Genomic DNA, 21,964 nt, shown 5'->3' with positions numbered 1-21,964 from the left:
AAAGGGCTGCAATATAAGACTCATCCAACTTGTTTTCAGAATCCACACGTGGAAGGTTTGGGTTTCCTAGTTTTTCACTGTTTCAACAAAGAGAGGACACCAGTGCTGGGACTGCCTTTGCCTAGTGCCAGCATGAGAAGCTGAAAACTGATTCCAATAGCATGGCACAAGCAATTTCTATATTAAAGAAAGAGCTGTAAACTCTGATACAAACAGACAAGTATTATGTTTTCCAACATGCAGCTCAGAAGACAGGCTTATTGACCATAAAATGAATTATATAACCCAACTTGTATTATGTCATCTGAGACCTTGGTTAGGCCACTATCTCTGATATATATATATATATATGTGTGTGTGTGATATATATCATATATATAATTATTTCCCCCAGAAAACTGTCAAGTTACATTCCTTATATAACACTGCTGCAGTGTTAACCTGAAGCATAATGACTGTGCTCGTTATAGGGTTATTATGAGTTCTGAGATGAAGAGCTGTCAATAATTTAATTTTCTCCATATAAGGTAGAACACTGCCTGTTGAAAAGGGAATCCCAGTTATATCTGTTTGAAACATAAATTCCAGTAATAAACAGGTTAAGAGCAGTAACCACAGGTCTCCCTCCAGCAAGACATGCAAGCCTGTAACTCAGGGGGTGTGTGGGACAAGGAAAAGGGATGCTGCAACCTCAGCTCCTGTACCTAGCCTTAGTGTACAATCCTCTTCATCCTTGTACTGAAGAAGATGGTACACAATTCTGCAGTGCTTATGGCCAAACAGACTCAATATTTTTTGTATAAAACATATGATACCTATACAAAGTAAATCTTCTGATAGTTCAGTCTAGCTCTTTTTTGGTCATTTTTGCTGTCAATACAGTTCAGCCTATTAAAGACTGTGAAAAAAAAATGGTCTTCAGTGGGGATTTATATTCCAATCACATAATCTCAATTTGTTTCAGAAAAAGAGCTACTGACCTGGTTCTTCAGTTTTCAGGTAAGTGAGGTCCAACTTTCAGATGCTGCCCTTATGTTGTGATTAGGTTTTGCCAACGACTTCCTATTTAATGTATTGCAAGATAAACTGATACTGTGCACTGAGGTTCCAAATGTGTTAAATCAATTTGATAATGACAAGTCAAGTAGGTAAGTCTCTACCTGTCCATTTATACAGTAGTGGGTGTTTTGGTCATCTTTTTTTTTACAGACCTGTGATCCAAAGGCCTTTTAAAGGCCCCCATCTCTAGTGAACCAGCTTTTGTTGCTACAATTTCTTGCAGTAAAAAAGCAGAGGTGTTCCTTTCCAAGGATTCCATTGTATTCCTCACCATCAATATCCAATTGAGTTGCAAAGCATACTTTGGATTCTGTCAAACCCCTTACTGGGGCTTGTCCTAGTTTGTTAGTGAAGTTTGCCTGCATTGGTATTCCCAAGAACCAGCTGGGCTTTGTTCAGTGCAGGCCGATGGATCAGCAGGAGATCATGGACTGCTGCAGTGCTCGCAGCAGCTGCCTCTGCCTGCTCAGTCTCTCTCTCCCCTAAAGCCTGCAGTCTGCTTCAGTGCAGCCAGGGCTCAGGGATTAGACCACCCTGCTATCTAAAAGAGATGTTTCAATGACTGATGTTCAGGTGTAAAGGTCACTGAGGATGAAATTAAAATCTTGGGAACAACATGGAATGCAAGCAAGTTCATTTCAGTGTGTGTGTGTTACCAGAGTTTTTAATTTTTTAACAAACTAGCAAAAGAGAAGAAATCCTGATTTTAGGGCTTCTGCTCCATCTAGTTCATCTCCCTGCTCCAGGCAGTTCATCTACTGCAGCAAAGTACAAACCAGCCATAGTGAGACAGCCCTGTTTCACAAGCTCACTAATAAAATGCACTTCATTTCTCAGGCTCAGCCCACAGTCTGCCACCTTACAGAGCCTCCTCCTGACCCCAGCCCCGCAGGGTGAGCCAGCATTTCATGCCCTCCACTGTCAGACAAGTGACACAGATTTGCAGCTGGAGGTGAGAGAACAGCTGCAAAGAAAGTACAAACCTTGTCACGTCCACGCTGTCCCTACATATCCCTGCCCTCTCCTAGTGGCACTCACAGCCTGCCTGCCCTTTTGGGCTCAGCCCCTACTTCTAGTGGCCCCCAAGCCCCTGCACCTAGGACAGGCTCCACTCCCTGCCCTGAGATGCTGAGGAGTGACGACCAAGAGTCTGCTCCTGCACAATCCTCCCCAAACCATAACTCTAAATGTGTCTTCAGTTCTACTCATGTATTTATAGGCCCTTGCATGGGGACAAATTATGCTTTCAAAAATATTACAGGAAAATGCTGCAAGTGGTTGACATAAAAAAACCCCATCATAATTTCATTAAAAATTAACAAAAAGAAAGCATTAGTGTTGTCCTGCCAGCTGGGGGTTGGAGGGTATCTCACATTATTAAATTGAGAAGGCCAGCAATGGAAAGCCTTTTTAGATTGGTGTTTCCATTCCTTCCTCTTTTGCTTGGTTCAAAAGTCCTGCATAATTAATACTGTAGTACTTAATAAATGCTTATGAACCTACTACCTCTCTGCTTTTTCCATTTAATTAGGTGATTGACTTCAGGCATACTATAAATTATAATGACAATTTAATTACTTTTTTAATGTGCACACTTAAAAGATTTATAAACAGAAATAGGGTAATACAGTGCACTCAGAATTAGAAATACCATGAACTGGAGAACAGCACAAAGTAATGATATCCAAAGTATCTCCTCGGTGGCTGAGCAGCTGCAGTGACTGAGAGGTAGGGTATTTAAAGTATCTGGTACAAGTATGGAAAACTGTATATTTCTGTCCAGATGCCCACGTACACAGCTTCTAACTTTTCCTTTCCAGAATTTGTGCATCCCACTTGACTTCACGGCAGAAACATAAAGGAGTTCCAAGGACAAGTCAGGCCTGTGTACTGCAGTATCTCTTAGGTCAAGCATTCACAAGAAGTGGAAAACCCTTTCTCTTCTTTTAAACAAATCATAAAACTTTTGCACCACTTCATCATACCACAGTCATTGTTAAAATTTGCAGGGGGCCAAATCTCTTACAATATTCCAGCTGACACAGGCAAACTGCCAAAGAGCATGGATTCCATCATCTCATGAACAGACCCTTCCTAGTCAGGCGGCAGAAATGTCTGAGAATATTTCCCACCACATCCTACAACAATCCAAGTTAACTCTTCTGATATTGTTGTTATGCCATCTAGGACTCATTCTCCTGTCACTTACAGGAATGTAAAAGCTAAGAGGATTGCATATATAACAAAGGAAGTAAGAATCAGATCCTTCAAACTAGTGCTCAAAAAAAAAAATGCTAAACTAAAAATTATCGTTTTAAATTTAAATAGTCTAAGATAATAAAAGATCAGTTTACCTATTTAGTTAGCCTACCTAAATGTCCAGACATTCCCAAGCCCTGGTTGGTCATTACAAAGAAAGCTGTATTTTCTACAAGTTACCTATCACCAACAGAGAGAGATGATAGCATTTGTTTTAAATCACGCAGTATGCTACATTGGTGAAAATTTCTCATGTAAAAATGTCATTAAAATTTGGTCTAGAGGAGATGTTTTCCCATCTGGGAGCTGAATCTGGTTTGGTGTGACTATTCCTGTCTGTTAATTTAGCAGTACAAAGTATAACTCTACATACTTAGCATACTTACTGGGAATGCTTCTCAGAATGGGAATGCTAACCAGAAATGCTTACAGAGAGGAAAAAAAAAAAAAAAAACTGGGCAGTTCACAGTGTGCTAGAAAAATTATGGGCAATTCCACTTTTTAAGCATCATCTATCAACAGTGTTGAATAGTCAAAAGGGGAATAAATTTGAATGCATTGCCAAGGCAAATGCTGTGAAAATTGTATCTGCTTCTCCTTTTCAATACAGAAAAAAAATCCCAGACGCTCATCTCATTTGTGCCCAGTAGAAGCTGAGTGGAAAGCGGATCAATGCCACAGCTTCGTTGTGGCTGCCTGTCCACCTTGGCCAGCACAGAGCAGGACCAGAAAAGGTACAGGTAAAAGAAAAAGCACCAGGAGGCTGAGCAGTGTGGTGAATCACAGGGAGCCGCTTTGTCTGCAGCTTCCGTTCTCTGAGGAACTGTGCAGGGCTGAAACAATGGCTCTCCTATGGAGCTGCATCTCATCTACCTCATCTACAGCCAGTGATGAATGATGGGTCAAGAGGGCAGCAGACTTTGGGTGCACAGCCCTTAAATACTTTATCAAAGATGGCAAAAGGCCATGTGCTTCAATAACACAGCAAATACTTCCTTTTGCTGTATAGCAGACAAATTCCTTCCTCTCTGCTGGCTCAATCTGAAGCTTTTTGGTTCACAGCTCAGAGTGTGTGCAAGTTTTACATTCACAAAACATACACGTAAAAAAGCTTCAGTTTTATTCCTGAGACCATTCAACTGTAAACATCCTCACAGAAATGGAAAGTCAGTCCTATCTGTGCTGAAATCCTATGCTTTCAAAAATACGTGATTCCAGGGATTTGTGGGGCTTATAGACAATAAAAGAAGGCACGTTTCACTTATTTTTAAAAGGGAAACTGAACGCAAGAATTGAAAAAATTCTAAAACTGAAACTCATCTAAACTTTTCATACTGGGGTTTCCTGAAAAAAAAAATATACTGATCTGATAGAAATGAAAAGTTCAATAAAATATAAAAATCTTTTCCCTGGTTTAAATGAAGATAAATGAAAAGAATAGGCCTTGTGATATAACAAGATACTTCAATACTAAAGTTTGAGAGTATTTTGCTGCTCGATGAGTTGGAATACCTTCATGATATAAAAATATGCAAAATAAAACTGAAGCAATATTTTAAATGTTCTGAAGTAAGATGCCTTACTGCTTAAGAGCTGTCAAGGTTTTTCCCAGTTAGATGAGAGGTAAAGTATTTCAGAACCTACTGACATCTAAATTTTCTTTCAACCACTTTTGTCTTCTGTTCCTCCTTAGCTGTTTCATTGTTGTTTTATTCCTCAAGATATCTTTCAAATTTCATCTAACTGCTCTGAATTTGACAACAAAATTTAATGTTCCAACAGGACAGAAAGCTGTGGGCTCACGTTTGGTTTCTAAAGGAAGGGGCAGAAAGAAATCTTGGAAAAAAACTCCAAATCAGCTGTGATCATTTCAGCTCCCTTATGAAAAGCATCAACAACAGAAGAAACCCACTTGGGCTCCTGCCCACCCAGCACCAGAGGCCAAGGTAACCCTGTAACTTTGGGACTGTTGTTTAATGGCAACAACACTTAGTACTGGATCATAACTTTCCCATTTTGGAGGCTTTAAGGAGTTGGTTGGCACCAAAACACCAATGTGAGCAGTGCCACATGGGCAGTGTGAGCTGTGCCATCCCACCACCCGTCCTGCAGCAGCACGGGAAACCTGAGCCTTTCATCTCCAGACACGTTAGGGCAGAAGAAATGGGTGTTTTCCCTCCCAAAGATCTCATATCATTTTACACTACTGCAATGGATTTGCATAATTTCAATCAAACAATTTATTACAAATCTCACCAAAGGTTTTGAATTTAAACACATCAGAACTGAGCAAAATAAATGGTCCTTATGCTCAGAAAATGGAAGGTCTTGGAGTGGAGGTATCTCAACTTCCTTGTAGCCCTGCTGAACTGATTACAAGCAGGCCTGACATCACTGCTTCAGTCAAGTGAAAATTTCAGATTAAAAAATGAATGAATTTAATTGATAGCCATAATGTGTACTGAAAAGCTTCTAAAACAATAATATCTTTTACACAACCACTGCTGCCCAGAAAGCAAATCAGCACAGAAGTAACTCACCCTCTGAGTATTTTCATTCCTTTTTCAGAGTGTGAAACTAAGATTGGCACCAAACTGCATCACCTTTTTAATGCATTTTCCATCCAAACTGAGAGGCACTTGAGGAACCACAGTGATGTCCCAGAGAAAACACATTCAATATAGTGTTTTTGCTACACCCACCTTCAGTTCATAGCCCAGCACTCTGCTCCCATTTAGTCATCCAGGTGAGGAGAAGCTGACAGCTGGGGGAGGGAAGAGATTGGGAGCCATATGGAGCTACAGTCAATTTTTGGTACGTATTTGTGAATAGATACAAAAGAGATGAATGCTGGCATGCATAAATTCATATTTTATCAATACATATTTTGGTACTTATTGTCAGAGTAATTTTTTCCAAAATCGGCTCTTTAAAACGAACAGCAGTTTAAAGAAAATTCCAATCCCTTTGGACTTATTTCTTGCCGCAAATCCAGGATCCCAATGGCATGAAGCAGGAGGCAGAATCCCACTCAACAGGGTTTACCTCATGATGCCAAAAGGGAAAGTGATGCAAATAACTAAGAACCCAAGAGAGAGATTCTCCAGGTCACTGCCCAAGACAAGCTTCCCCAGGAATGGGGATGCTCGAGCAGGGGTGGGCAACCAGCTTTGGCACAAGGAGGCATTGAGGGTCCACATCCAAGCTGCTCACACAGAGGGCAAGGAGAGCTGATGGTTTTGCATGCAGCATCTTGTCACAAAGGCTATCAAAATTACAAGATTCACTAGATTGGCTGCCTGTAATTGCTGCACCTACAAATGTTCAGTTTCACTTCTCAGACTTATTCAAATAATCCAGCCCCCATGGGCCTGCAAACCTGAGCTGCAAGTCTGAATACGGAAGGGGATTTATTAAAAGACTGCTGGTTCATCTGACCATGACAGAATGCTAAAAAATGAAAAGGTAATGAAACATACAGAACATTTCTGAGCCCCAGATTATGTTTGGCCTGGATCCAGTGGACACGTTTGATATCCACTGGCTCCCCTATTACAGACTGTTATCTCCCCAAACTTTGATCTAAGGCCACCGCAAGAGCAGAGGAGCGAAAGTATCTGTGAGAGTCACTTATTCCATTAGTCAGAAATCAAAAATCAAAAGAGTCACTTGAAACACTAACAGAATGCAAAAATTCATCACTTCCTTCAGAGAAGGGTAAAAGACCTTATTTGTAATTGCTGATTGGAACATGTGCCATGGCAGAAAATTTCTGGACTCTATTACCAGCTCTTAAATAGTTCTGTGGCTGGGCTCCAGCAAATGGTTTGAATTTTTTATGCTTTTTCAAAATCGTAATAAAAAACACATACCCACCTCACAGAACAGAGGCTTCATCAATGTTCCTAACTCACTCTCAGCTTCTTAAGTAGACAGTCCTGCAAAAGTGCAGAGCACCATTATTTAGATTTTATTGGTTTTTTTTTTAAATAATCCTGTCTATTACTTTGCTGGGTTTTTTAATAAATATTTTTCAGGTAGGAACAATTTTGGATGCAAAATCAGCATCTCTGCCTGGAGACTAGCCTCAGGCTTCTGCCACATGCATATGTGTACATCATATTCCTGCATCTTCCACAAAACAGAAAGTGAGTGTGTGAACAGGTCAGTAGGACACAAGCCAAACAATGTACATCTAAATCTGAATGCAGAACAAACAAAAAAGAAAGGGGTATTTTTAAGAACAAAACTCTGTCCTAAGAACTTAGTATCTTCATGGTCACACAGTCTGGGCACAGTGTGTAAAAAATGGCTTTCTGAGGCACGGTGGTGTCTTCTGAATCACTGCCATTACCCGAGAAAACCCCAGGAAGTGGTTTGGATGAGAAGCTGGACCCAGCTTGCGTAGGTATCAGCTGATGTCAGAATACACAAAGCACAAAGCCCTAACAATATGGACATTGTGAAACCAGGAATAACCTTCTCTTATCTCCTGCAGTTGGGGAAATCATTTCTAACCCAGTGACTGCAGAGCTTAGCAATAAGTCAAACAGTTAATTATTCACTATGCTTCCTAATTAATCTCCATTTCAGGCCAAATCTTTGTATGCCCATAAAAACACGAAGATCTCCAGTGAGGGAAACAACAGCATGAGCTTTTGGACCTCCTTCTGCAAAGCAATTCGTTTTTCCATAAACAGTTACTATTAAGCAAGGACAAAGCAACAAACCAGACAGCCATCTGTGTAAACCAATTTAAAAGGATGGTGACCTCATAACATTTTTCAAACTAACGCTCTCCATTTAACTTCTGCCACCCCGTCCTGCCCCAGCAGATGCTGGGCTCGAGCAGGTCCTCGGGTGAGCGCGGGGCTTTTGCTTTAGGGAAAGCTGGTGCTTTAAAGCCACAGTGATTTCAAACCTGTGAAAAGAGCACGTCAATGAAAATACCTCGGCATATATGGAAGCAGGGTAACCTTAGTGGCTGCCCACGCTCCCAGAGGGTGTTGCCACAAAGGTCTGTGCTATGTTTGCCAGCTGAGCTTCCTAGAGGTATGAGGTCAAGCGAGCACAAAGGTTCAGGCCACTGATGGTAACACAGTCCCTGCTGAACTGTGTTCTTTCTTACGACCCAGAGAGAAGCCAGAACAAGCACAGATGGCAACCACATTAGAAAAGAAGGCAAACTTGATAGTCTTAGAGCAAAACTTAGGAATCCACATACAGCGTGGCTATCCTGTGTGTGCCCAGGATGGCCACAGCATGCCCAGCTCATTCTGCCTATTTAGATTGAAATCCAATGAAGTGTCAGGCAAAATATGCAAAATAAAATACCAAGTAGAACACCTACAAAGAAGTGCAAGCAATAAACACCCAAGGACATGTCTTGCACAAGGTCACTTGCAGAACTGTCCTTTATTCCATTTACCAAAGTCAGGCACAGCCACACAAGAGCTGAGAGCAGAGTGCATCAGATGATGGTGACATCAGACCATTGGTAGCACAACAGTAGGAAGTGCACAAACTCATTTACAAGGGCATGTGGACTACAAACATTTTGGCACCTGAAGGTAACTGAAGGTAACTGAAGGTAACAAGAAGGGAACTGAAAAAACGTATATTCTATATAGTCTCCTTATATTTCCAAACATCAGAACACCATAACAGAATATAAACTATGTTTCAAGTGGTGGAAGAAGTGTGTGCTTCTCCATCATATAAAGATGATGTTTCTAATTTACGTAATGCACACACGGTAAAAATTACTTTCCACAATGCCAAAGCTTGTTACATGGACTCTTTTTTTCTTTAAGCTGCGTTTTCAAAGAGTCATTACTTCACTGCCACAGCGCCTGATGTTTGTGTGCCTGGTATTTGTGTTTGCTTTAAAATAATGGCTGTGAGGTGAAGGTAACTTGCCCTTCTGACCCAGTGCGTAATTGTACAACTGTTTGTGCAGTAATAACCCATGGTACACATAAAGTGACAGTTCTCTAATTGGCATTTGCTGAACACAGGGGCACCCTCTGCAAACACAGTGGCTTTTTTTATTGGCAACCTCTTTAATTATTTCCCTCTTCAACACAGAATCTCCTTTCTGTCGTTAGAGAAGAACAAAACGTTCCTGACCACAGCCACAGTAATACTATATATTTCTTAATACGTACCACTGAATACTATTAAAGATTAGCTTTAAAAGACAGAGTAGTATTAACAGCTGTCCTGGGAATTTGTTCCAGAAAACGGAACACTTCTGACCTTTGAGTCTATGTTTCAGTGCCTTTTTGAGATGCTTCAGAACAAAAGTTCAAGTGGCATCTCCTTTCAGTTTGTCTCATCTTGTTGCATGATAAAAGTGAGGACAGAAATCCAAGAGAAGCCTGGCTGGTGCTGCTTTCCCTTGCCTTCAGTTCTGCCATGTCAGCTGATGCGGGCACATGCAGCATATTTCTCTGCTTCCTTTGGTTTTGTCTTTCCTTGGTTGCTGCTTTGAGTCCCTACCCAGCCATCTCCACAGCTCTCCTGTCACTGCCATGTTACGTAAAAACTCAGAAATGGCTTAGGAAACATTTAAATCTGTGCTATCTTGGCAAGCAGCTAATCCTTGAAGCAAATGCTACTTACACAACAGAGTGCCTGCATTTCCTACCCTGTCGTGGAGATGTCATGCCTCATCTCCTAAGGCTGGAAGAAATGCACAGCGCTTCATAAAATAGCTCCGACTTTCCATTTCTACTATATAAGCATCTTGTTATCTGTTTTTATAGGGAGGGAAAATGGGAAAGGGAATTCCTGGAAGAGATTACAATTGTCAAACTAGCTTTTGATATCTGTTGAACAGCTGAAGCATTAATTTTTTGGCGGCACTGTTAAAAGCCTATGAGAGCTTCCTGACTGAAGTGGAGGAAATAGTACATTTAGTTCAACTACAAGCTGTACTTTTTAAAAAATCCATATGAAAACAGACTCATTATTCATTTTTCTGTTAATAATGTGGTTTTGCCCTGCAGTTTCAGTAATATTTTTTCTAAGACCTGGCAGTCTCAAAAAAGAGCTGCAACTTAGAGCTAATGTTTTAATAAACTCTTGTTTATACTATAGTCAAACCAGAACAAACAAAATACAGCTACAAATGACATTTTTATAGGAAGTCAAGAAAAAGATTCATGTGTCTGAATATTTTAGTTACAGTGTGGTAGGCATGACTATTATTTCCTGTAAAGCCAAATTGTATCTTTAAGGAACTGGAAGAAGGCTACCATGGGAATAGAGCATGGATATGACTTGGGCCTCTAAAGAGCAGCTGGATAAAAATACCTTACAATTTAATGCAAAACTCCCATCAAGTATTCCGAGAATTTTACAATGGAGCAATGGCAAGATATGGCCATGAGAAATGTTTGGAGTCTTCAAAATACCACCATGCTGGATTACTGCAAATGCTGCCCTCTGTGGTAAAACTGATGAAAAATTTCACCAAGAAGGTTTGCAGTGAGATAGGCAAGAAAATGGCCATTTTTAAAAAGTGATCTTAGAATCACAGAAATTAGATCAAAAAGGAAATGATCAAGTCTATTAGATCATATTGTATCTAAGTAAGAAAAATCAATGTAGTATATTTTTCAGCATTTTGTCCAGTTCACTTTTTAGTTGTCAAACTAATCAGGTCCTCTAGTTTCCATCAAGAGACCAGACTTCCACCATAATGATTTTTTTTTTCTTAGTAGTTAAACTAATGCTCCTTTTGCTCATTTGCATCATTTTATTACTTCATACCTCTTTGAGACATTCCCTTCTAGGTGATCTTGTCTCTGATACCACTACAATATCTAATTTAATAGAAATCAAGGTATAAAATGCTAAACTAAAAAGTGCAACTGACCTTTGAATATGCAGCCTGGCTCTCTCTGTAACCAGCAGCAAGCTCCTGCCTGCATGAGACCTAAGCTCCTGGTCAAGAGTCAAGAGGGTGGAAAATCACTACCTTGCTTCGAAAGACAGGCTGTACCTCATCAGTGCATGGCTCTGAACTTTATGGAGAATGGAGAGCTAACAGCAAAGCAGCCTTAAAAGGCTCCTATTTTCTTTAGTCAATGTGATGCTCCATGATTTGGTAAGAATGAGAAAATTTGGTTACTATCACTTTTCCCTGCATATTAGTGAAAGGGGGTTTAATGAGTTTTCTGTTTCTTAGTTGTAATAACCCCTTTTTATTCCCAAATTGCAGACTTCCAGATTAGGATGTCTGGCTGGCCTATGTTTAAAGAAATAGAATTCCTTGAAGGAGAGAAAGGAGTTTCACCCTGCAGATTGTTATCCTACCTCCCAAGCAAGGGATAGAAGATGTCATGGCCTCATGGACTGATTTTGTATCTCCTCTGTCCCTGAACAAAGATGGTCCAAAGCAGCACACAGAGCAATCCCTAAATTCATTCACTTCACAACCCAATCCCAAATTCATTCACTTCACAACCCAAAAGGATAAATAAATGTGCAAGAAGAAAAGAGAGTCCATCCTTGAGAATGTTGGAATAAGTTTGTGAAAACAAAATGACTACTTGGTAAGGGATTTAATTTTTTAACTTAGTTGTTATTATTTTAACTAGCAGGGTAGCAACTGGAAATTGTACTTGAGAAAGACTGGTTGAGCTTTTGGAAAACTCGTCAATGCTAAAGGCCTGTCTGCAGAGAGAGAAAGTCATGTCATGAAACTACAGACACTTGGCAAACTCCTCAGCAATCTTGGATAAGTACCTTGTACTGCCCTTGCATTATTAGCTATTGCAGTATCATGTAAATCCTTCATGACAGTGCCATTTTTGATGTGCCGCTGTACCGTCAGGTGTCCTGACATTATCAAGGCTCCTGGGGATGTCAGTGTGTGGTATCTCTTTCTTGCCTCCTTTACATCAAGTTTCCAAGCCAGGATGTGCAAAAGGCCAGGATGTGACTCAGAAAAAATGTAACTTGGCTTAGAAAGAAGCTTCTTCCCTCACTGACTCCTTGGAGTACAGGACCTCTTAATCCAGGATAACCCTGTCCATCAGCCCCTCCTGTCTCAGGACTCACACCTGGCTTTTCATCTGAGATCAGCAGCTGGTAGGGAGTGCTGGTGGCTGCAAGCAGATGGACAGGGACACTGGGCTGAGTCACTGGAAGCTCACCACTTGTTGAGCTGTTTGAGGTCCTGCAGGAAAAATGCTCACTTTGTGACACTAAAGAGAAATACTTCCAAGAGCAAAAATCTCTAGAAGAACTACTGCTTCGTGTAGACATAGGAAACGAGACCAAGAAAAGGCTTTGCCACAGTTTACAGCAGTTGGTGCCAAACTACTGACATAAAGGAGGCACCTTCCTGTCTGGCACAGTACACAGCCTTCACCTGCAGCATATTCCTTCTCTCTTCTGCCCACATGCCAACAAAGAGGTGGATTTCATTCAAATTAACTGTTTGATGCCAGGGTGACATTTATAAATCTATGCAATTACAGACAACCTAGTCCTGGATCTCCAACAATCTTATTAAAGTTGCTGGCCACTTGCAGGGAAGACTGAGCTGATGATTAAAGGTCTCAGGGCCAAGGTTATCAGGCATGAAACACACAGGAAGAGCTGAAGTGTATCTCACTCCATTCACTCACATTACTGTATACACAAATATCAAAAAGATCAAAAGCTCTTCATTCACTGGATTGAAAAAATTATATTCACAAAAATGAAGTAACTTTTTTCACTGTTCCAACTTTCTTTACACTGCATTTTTCTTGTATTATTTCTTCTTCTTCACTTTTGTTACTCTATCACTACAAGTATGAGCAATGTTTATGAGTAATTCCTTATTTTTCCCCACAGAAAAGTAATGCCTAAATGAAGTGATGGCTAACTTTTATTTCTTCCATGATACCCAAAGGAGCAAAACCCAAAACATACCAATGAAACTATATAAGCTATTGCTCACACAAACTGAGCAAAACTGCAGTTTCCAAGCATCTGGGAATTGGTTCACTGATTTCAACTGGACTTTAAAGAAACACAAAGATCACTTTGAGAGATAAAGTATTTATGACTATAATAGATGATTTTGAATGAAAGCAAACAAAATATACCATGTCCCCTGAAAATGTTAAATCACACTTTGCCTCATATTTCAGAGTATTTTTACGACCTATAGCCGGCTCACTCTAAGAACATATATTTACATGAGTTTAGGATTTCACTAATGAATGAGCAGCACTGCCTGCTCCATACAGTCACTCTTTGAATAAAATAGTGCTGTCAAAACAGTGGGCCATGGCAAGGTGAGCTTTCTAATTTTTTTCTCTTCTTTCTATCCCAGAGCACCTCTTTACACTCAAGAGTATTTAAGCTGTGAGAGTACTTTGTGTAAAAACGATACAAGGCTATTAAATACCAACTCATGACCCTCAACAAATACCCAATGCTACATCAGCTGTACAGAGTGTACAGTCATAGATTTAACAGGTGGGAGAGGTGGAAAAGAATTGCATTTAATCTTAAAACAGATTTCAGAATGAAGCCCCAGTATTCCTGTGTCAGATTCAGTCTCTGTTTTTGCCTCCCAGGCATGGTAATTACAGTCCTGTGCCCACTGGGAACTAGTTGCACATTGAAACACCAACACACTTTGCTGGAGGAGGGAGAGCTTTGCCGATGGAGATATTACAAGATGCAGCAGTGAATACTCTGACTTTCGGCGAATGTGCAGTATCCCTTGTCACAACACCTAATTATTTTAACTAAACAGATGAATATCTGGTTAGCCACTGTGCAGGGAGACTTTCAAGATTTTAAAGGCAGACATTGAATAAATGAAGGCTCTTCTGGAAAAACAAGGCTTTAGCTACTGCGGTCATCATTCCTCAATTCAAGCTGTGCCAGCAGAACTTGGTGCCTGCACTTAGTCACTGAAGGCAACAGGGTGTAGGCATACAGACCCAGGCATCCACGGGGCGTGATTTCTCTGCAGGGTCAGCACCTAAATTAAGTTTGTCCCCAGCGCGGCATCCCTGTCACAGCACACAGGGAGGTACCTACACACCCTGCCACATGCCAGTTTGGAATTCATCCCTCTGCCTTGGCCTCAGTGCCAAGCATCAGGAAACTGCAGGCAACTTGCCAACACTTTTTCTTAGAAAACGGCAACCCTTTCTGGAAATGTTCTGAAGGTTTGAAGAGTCTTTCTGGAAAGGTGGTAATGCTGAGCTTTTGCACAAATACTGTAAATGAAAGCTACCCCAAAATACTCTCACTATCCTAAAACACGATACTCCTAAAAATGGGGGCAAATGAGGTCAATATTAGCCAAAAGATATTACTGTGGAGCCAGGCATTTTGATTCCTAGAAAGCTGAGGTAAATGACACATATAGTAGCATCAACCAGTTTGCGAGCTTTGCAAAGCACACCCTAGGAAAATCCACTGATTTTTAATGCAAATGACTCAAGATTCATCAAAATATTTTGTGCTCAACCTTTTACAGATTTTGAATTATATAACCAGTTTGTCATGAATCCCAAAATGTTACTGAAGCGACTGGAAAAAAATAAACCCAAAAATAAAAGAAGAGTATACTTGTAAATCACAGTTCAACGAAGACCTTTCCATTCCCTCCTCTCCCCCTCTTGACTTTCTAAGCTTCTTTTTCATTTCTGCTTCTCTTCCTACTGTTTCTGCCGAATGCAATTCTTGACCAGCACTCAACTAGCCAGAGCAGATGAGGAAATTTACTTCAGCCCCAGTGCATGTGTTGGACCAGGCACCTGTCTGAAAGGAGCAGAGAGGTACACACAGCCCGTATTGCCCAGAGCGAGGCACCCAGGCCAGGGCAGCGCACACCTGTAAGCGCTGTGTCAACAAAGGCACAGACAGGGGTTAACTGGCTCCTGCAGGAAGCCCGGTTTCATTCATTAACCACGACCTCTGGGCTAGTCCATGCGGAGGAGGGAGCGCACAGGCGAGTTCAAACAAAGCTGCTGTTTTCCCTCTGAAACTTTTCAAGTCTCAGAATATCGCACAAAACCAACTCTGCTGTCACCTGAATGGAAAACAATAGCAGGCGCTCCAATAAGTAAGACCCGCGTGAGAGTTTGCGAGCGCAGCCTGTGCGGAAGGCCACCTGCCAACAGGAAGAAGTGGTGAGAAGGAATTTGGATCCAGCTGCTATCCTCCCTCAGCCAAACAATGCCACACGATAAACAGCATTAAGGATTTTTTTTAATCCTCAATCACACTGGGAGCATCTATATCTGTCATTTTTACTCCCTGGTTACCAGGAGAAAGGCTTGAGAGATTTCTGTGCACAAGCTGACAGACGGCCAATCTCTTGTTTCCTATCATAGCTTTATCAAAGGGATCGAGACAAGAAGAACAGGAGGGAAAGAAGAAGAAATGACAAAGTGCCTCGCCGTAGGGCTGACTCAGGCTGCTAAATTCATCACAGGTAACACAGAAAATCTTGTAGCCGTCTTGCAGCCCCATTTCGCATGTCAGACAGAAAGGCAGAGTGGACACAGAAAGAGGAGATAACTCGGTTTCTGCAGTCCTTATTTCCTTGAAATGAAGTACTGAACACCAGGAAATGAACTACGACCGTGTGCTCAGTGGGTCACTGTGGCAGGTGCAACTTAACCTTAAGACCACGTAGCCTACTGCACCTTCAGATTTAGCCCAGGCAGCACCTGGGTGAAGCATGCCAATAAATCCACTCGCCGCCGATGGTAATAAAAAGGGTTAAAAACCAACCCGACTGCAGCTGAAAATTCCACAGCGTTTCCCTCCACAGCGCTGCGAGCTGCGCGTCTCCCTGGTTTCAAACGAACGGCAAAACCGCCCTGAAGATCAGCCAGCTAAACACCCGGCAAGGCCAGTGCCAGCGGCGGGCAGGGATGGCTGGGGAGCCGGGAGAGCCGGAGCATCGCGGCCATCCTCCGGCGCGGCCGCTTCCCGGCGTCCGGGACGCGCCACTCGCGGCTACGCGGCGGCGCCGGATTCACCGCCTGGCAGCCGAGGAACCCCCCTCTCCTTCCTCCCCGCCCCAGCCCCCGGTGAACTGCCAGGATCTGGGCACTACCTGCGTTTATCAGCAGAGCCATCCCGTGTCTTCAGTCATTCAAGGAATTTAACAGCCTGGAAATTCCCGTTGTCCATTATTTGAGGTCACAGATAAAAGCTAAACAGCAGCCGTGACTCCCATCAATCATAAGTCACTCACTGATAGAGCGTATGGTAGGAGACCTACTGATGTAAGCTAGTCACCAGAGAAAATACCCACTGATGACGCATATCCAGGCACAAAAATAGTTACAGGGCCCCCAAAGGGATTATTCAACAGCCTACATTTAGATATTCCTTCAAGAGACCCGCAGTCAATTTGCTGCTATTAGATGGCTGGGGAACATTGAAGTTTAAGTTTCCTCAGCAGACATAACCACAAATAGCTGGTTTAAATAAGCTACTGCAATTACAAGCTGTTTTGTAAATTTTAACACTGCATTATAGCGATTAAGTCTAAACAGAACTGGCTAAAAAATGCTGTATAGCCTTTGCTCTCAATATTTACCAATCCCTCCTGCATATTAGCCGGCAATGAAAAGAACAATTTAAAATTCATTCACAAATGTTTAAACTAAGCCCCTCGTGCTAGCCTAGAGCCATGTTTCTTTATCTTAAAAAAACAAAACAATATATGCAAAATGGTATGGGATATTTTGGTGCTGCTTAAATGCTATCTGGATCAACTTTTGCCTTAATTTTTATCCTTCTTTGGTATTTGGCTCTGTACTGCACAAAAAGAAAAATACCCAAAGAGTTAATCTTTCTTGCACAAATCAAAACCATGTAAAGGTAAGTTATTGCAACATGCAAAACCACGCACCCGCTTTGAGCAGGGGTTAGAAAGAGGATCCCCAGAAACCCCTGTGAGCCTAAATTATTCTGCAATTCTGTGCAGCTGGATTTTTTGGCATTAGAAACATAATCCTCTAAATTAACCAATCAACTGATAATCCTACAATACTCCTGCCCCCTTCAACAGTTTCAGGATCCTTCTCATGCCCAGACAGCAACAAAACTTACGAGGCTGTAGCTGAGCCTGCTAACACTGCTGAGCACGAAACACTGACTGTGCATTTTTGGCAATATTAGAATCTTTATTTTGTTTTAATATTTGATTTTAACATCCAATCGCCTTTTTGAAAGCAATTTTGGTGCTTAGGAGTCTGAAGTTTACTGGCTTTTTATTGCACATTTAGACTCTAAATATAGGAAAATATTTTATGGCTCTGATGCCTATTTTATTGACATACTTTTGGAGAGCATTACCTAGCCAAGCCAACACTCAAGGAATTACAGTGTTTATGCTGTAAAGCAGGAGAAGGAATTGTCTCAGGCAATGAACTTCTACCTCACTTTCTTCATCTGTGATAACATTATTAAAAATAACACCAAAAATTATTTTTAGCGCAACTGTTTCATAAAGCCCTCATGTTTCTCTCATGCATCCATATGCTGCCAGTCCACATGGCCTAATTTAACGGCCCTAAGAAGAAATATTGGTGCCCTCTAGCTGATTTTCCTCACCAATTTCCTGCAGACACCAAGCAGCAGTCTGTCTTTTCTTCTGACATTCCTGAGTCTTTCACTGGTGCCCCTAAAATGCAGTGCCCTGGAATAAAACAAGCCACTTCCTATAGAGGATGCAGGAATCAAAACACTCAAATCCCTTAGGGCTCTCAACTGTGGGAGCTATTTAAATAGCTGTGAAAAACAGGGGAGGTGTAACTGTGTTCAATACCACCTTCCCAAGAACAGGTGAAGCACCTAAATATACTTTGTAGCAAGTCTGCACATTCCATGGGGAAATACAACCTGCAATTTTGCACGGAACACAGGAAGCCCCCCACCCATTCAGAAGTAATTCTCCAATTCTCCTCTATCAGGGGCCTTCAAAAAGCTTGTAAGTCTTTCATCGAGTTCTGCCACACATTCTAAAGTTAGTTAGTGGGTGGTGGATCAGGCAATTTCACAGCTCAGAGCCCAGGGCCTCCCTTTTGCCATCACACAAGCCGTGGCAAGCAGGGAGAGCTTTCCCCTCCTTTCACTCTGATATCTGTCAAGGGGACGGAGTCCCTGTTCCCACCCCCTCTGCCTCCAGCCCCTCTCCTGGAGGCTGCATTGGGTACCACTGAGGTACAGGGCCTCATCACCTTACAGCTGCATGTCCCTGTCCAGCAGGGACCCAGCTGGAGCACAGCTCCAAAGCTGGGAAAGCCAGGAGGCAGGGATGCTAACACATCCTTTGAACACCATCTCCAGTGCGACAGGTGACGTCAACAAAACAGTGTCCAAATCCCAAAGAGGAGATCTCTCCTGGCTGGAGGAACACCCCTGCTGAGGAAGAGCTGTCTCAGGAAATGCTGAGCCTGTGGTGGCAGGCAGCTGCCTGGCACTGCCGGAACAGCTCTTTGGCACCTCGGAGTGAGTGCATCTGCTCTGAGCCACACCAGGGCCACTGGCTGCACAAAGGATGCAAGAGAACGGCAGTCTGTGTGGAAAGCAGGGTTAAAGCTCTGCTCTCTTCCTCCTTGTCCAGCTAAAAGAGGCAGAGGTTGGCTGGAGCTGGCTGTCTCTGTGCATTTAATTAAAGCCATAAACCTCTGTGGAGAACTCTGGACGGCCCTATTAACCATTAATCAAATTAAACATAGAAGGGAGATCAGGATCTGAAGCTCAAAATAAATACTGGGAGACAGACTAACTTTTAGGGCTGCATTCATAATCCTCTGAAGGTCTGTTTAAACCTCGATTGGGAAAAAGGAAGCTGCAACATATACTGTGTACTTCTGCATTTGAACAGCAGTTGTAAAGCAGAAACTGCTCAAATATGTGGGAAGCATCACTAATCCTGCAACTTCCAGATATCTTTGGAAAGTTAACTTTCTGTGTGCCATCTGCCTTTGGAAGACAGAATGGGTTAATCACAGTGGCCAGGCATTTTGGAAGGGTCCTAGGGCTCCATTTCTCTAGCCCCTTACTACAACATTCCAGCTAATGCTCCTTTCACATACACCTCTAGGAAAAGGATGCTCAGTCAATACTCATTAAGTGGTTGTAATCCAAATCTCTACATCAATTAAGAGATGAAGAGCTTATTTGAACACGGAACAGTCAAAACCCTTTGTTCACAAAAAAGAGGCATTTTACACCATTTGGAAAGTGAAATTTTTGGCACAGTTCATTTTTCGGCTTCCTTGGGGTTTTTTTGGTTTTTTTTTTTTATTGTTGTTTGTTTTGGTTTGTTTTTTTGGTGTTTTGTTTTGTTTTGTTTTTTGTTTTGCTTTGTTTGTTTGTTCTTTTTTTCCAGCCAGCAGTGACATGGGAGACCTAGAACAAGGCTGGTTTGTGCAATTTCTTTTCTGGAAGGCGACAGACTTTTCAAAAGCCTGATTTCTTGAAACATAAAAGAATGCAGCAAACCCTTGAAAAGAACAGGTACAGATGTGGTAATGTGACAGAATGGCAGTGAAGGTGGTATCTCTGGGATAAAAGGAGATATGGTGGAAAAATTAGGACCTGGCAGGAGCAGCTTTTGCTTTTCCCAGTAGTAAAAACATATTGCTTTTCAATACAGAGAAAATATAATGAAAACAGCTGAAGGACAGAACAGGAATCATGGTTACAGTGGTAAATAAGTATACCCATTTAAGTAAGTCTTAAAGAGTGTCAAGATGTCCTGTTATCACAAAACTTCATTATCGTTTTAAAAAGGCTGAGTTTGAAGTAGGAAGCTGATGAATTATCTCTTACTGGCCCAGGAGTGTCCAATTTTGAATATACATTAATGTAGTGTAGGAATATTGTTTATGAAAAGAGGTTCTGATATTTCCAAACACAGTAAGAGAACACCTCACATTAGCAAATTTTTATTTGAAATTTCTATGATTTTTGAAACAAGGGGCAGTATTAGAAAATACTGGCTCACTGAGGATGGGCTAGTATGGTGGATTTAGTCCCTTTATCATACAACATTAGATAAACCACTGATGTCAGAAAAATAAATATAGTTCATGCTATGCTCAGTCTGTCTGCCCATCAATGTCTTAGGGCCTTTCTCTCGCTGCTAGCATTGGTAAAACAGGTAATATTGATTATAATTGAAAAAAATTAAAATATTATAGAAGCACAGGCTTCTGAGACTACATATTGATTTTTCTTTATTTGGAAGCAGGACTCTCTTACCTCCCCTTTCATTTAAGTACCCCTGAAGAAATCTAAGATGAGTAACAATGGATGATGGTGGTGGGTCTTGTGCTTATTTTAGACATTTAACAAAAAAACAACATTTTTGTCTGTGGAAATAAGTATACTTGAAGTTAAAATTAACACTACCTTTGATATAGTCTAAGCTAGAGACATTGGTAGCATAGCTAACAGTAAATTACAGAGTTTATATCAAAGTTCTAAAGTAAATAAAACCATAAAACTAAAGAAAGCTATTTCCTGAGCACCTGAAACCGGGTTTTCTTGAAATAAGAAAGTAGCATTTGATTGCAAAAGCCTTGACTGTCTACAACCCTATTCCAAGATAATAACCAAAAATACTTTAAGATCTATTCTTTACCAAAATTCCTTTAAAGTATTTCTAGAATATGGTGATGAAAAACAACACTAGTCTCTGGTTTGTTCACATCGTATGTATGCCACCTGACTTGAAGGGACCACTGAAAGAGGGTAAGTTCAGATTAAAGAAATCCTTTATTGTGAGGATGGTGAAGCACAGGAATAGCTTTCCCAGAGAAGATGTGGATGCCCCATCCCTGGAAGGGTTCAAGCCCATGGCAGGGGGCTAGATAATCTTTAAAGGTCTCTTTCAACCCAAACCATTCTGTGACTCTGCAATTCCAGTGCACAGAATTAGGAGTACCTCAGAGATACTGTAAAGCAAAAATAAAGACAGTGACTGCAAAGATACTATTCTGAAATTACATTTATTTGAGTTTGATGTTTGATTGCAAATCAGTAAAAACAATCTTCATCCACAGGTACCACCAACAAAAAATTAATTCAGAACGTATACCCATTTCTAACCCCATCTGGAAGGGGAAACACAGAGTGACTAGGGATATCACCAAAACTGGGGAGTGGGAAAGGGCAGCACAGGAAACTCCACTATCTTCACCTTCTCCCTCCCTGAGCACTGTGATAACCTAAGATCACATTTAAGTGTTAACGACCTCACATGCACACGATCTGACCTGCCCTTGAGGATGAAGTTTCACGCTTCAGTGAGGTCAGTCCAGTGGTAAGCTGCCACCCAAGAGGGGAGGATGGCACTTTGCTTCCTCCTCTCAATGCCAGCTGTGTGCTCCTGCCAGCTCCAGTCTGCCTGTGCCCACGAGAAGCCAGTCCAAAGTGCTCACCCATCAGAAATCCCTGGCTATCCAACAGCTCACTGCCCGCCCAGCTGCCCAAACCAGCCCAGTGTGGGCTGCAGAGGGCAGGCAGCAGGAACAGCTCCTCTGGGACAGGAAACCACATCCAGGACAGTAGGGAACCTTTACTCAATCTCCAACCACCTGCCCACTCGCTTCGAGCTTTGGCAGCACTGGAGAATCCAGGCCAAGGAAAA

At 41.7% G+C, this 21,964-nt stretch overlaps 1 protein-coding gene across 3 annotated transcripts in view; it reads right to left on the bottom strand.

The window, feature by feature from the left end:
• The window catches only part of HIVEP2 (HIVEP zinc finger 2), a 135,103-nt gene that overhangs the window by 68,127 nt on the left and 45,012 nt on the right, over positions 1-21,964 (bottom strand). The window contains exon 3 of one of the 3 annotated variants that reach the window (XM_084201838.1): positions 7,195-7,256. The exons of 1 other annotated variant lie outside the window; for it this stretch is intronic. The gene's annotated coding sequence lies outside the window, so the exon portion shown is untranslated. Of the gene's footprint in view, positions 1-7,194; positions 7,257-16,408; positions 16,533-21,964 lie in introns of those variants that run through there. One more of the 3 variants, XM_084201839.1, reaches the window with a different exon arrangement.

This window comes from Fringilla coelebs, assembly GCF_963513975.1.
Source record: "Fringilla coelebs genome assembly, chromosome: 3".
In the NCBI taxonomy this organism is placed as follows: domain Eukaryota; kingdom Metazoa; phylum Chordata; class Aves; order Passeriformes; family Fringillidae; genus Fringilla; species Fringilla coelebs.
The sequence above is the reverse complement of the archived record's forward strand: the minus strand, read 5'-3'. Positions and strand labels throughout refer to the sequence as shown.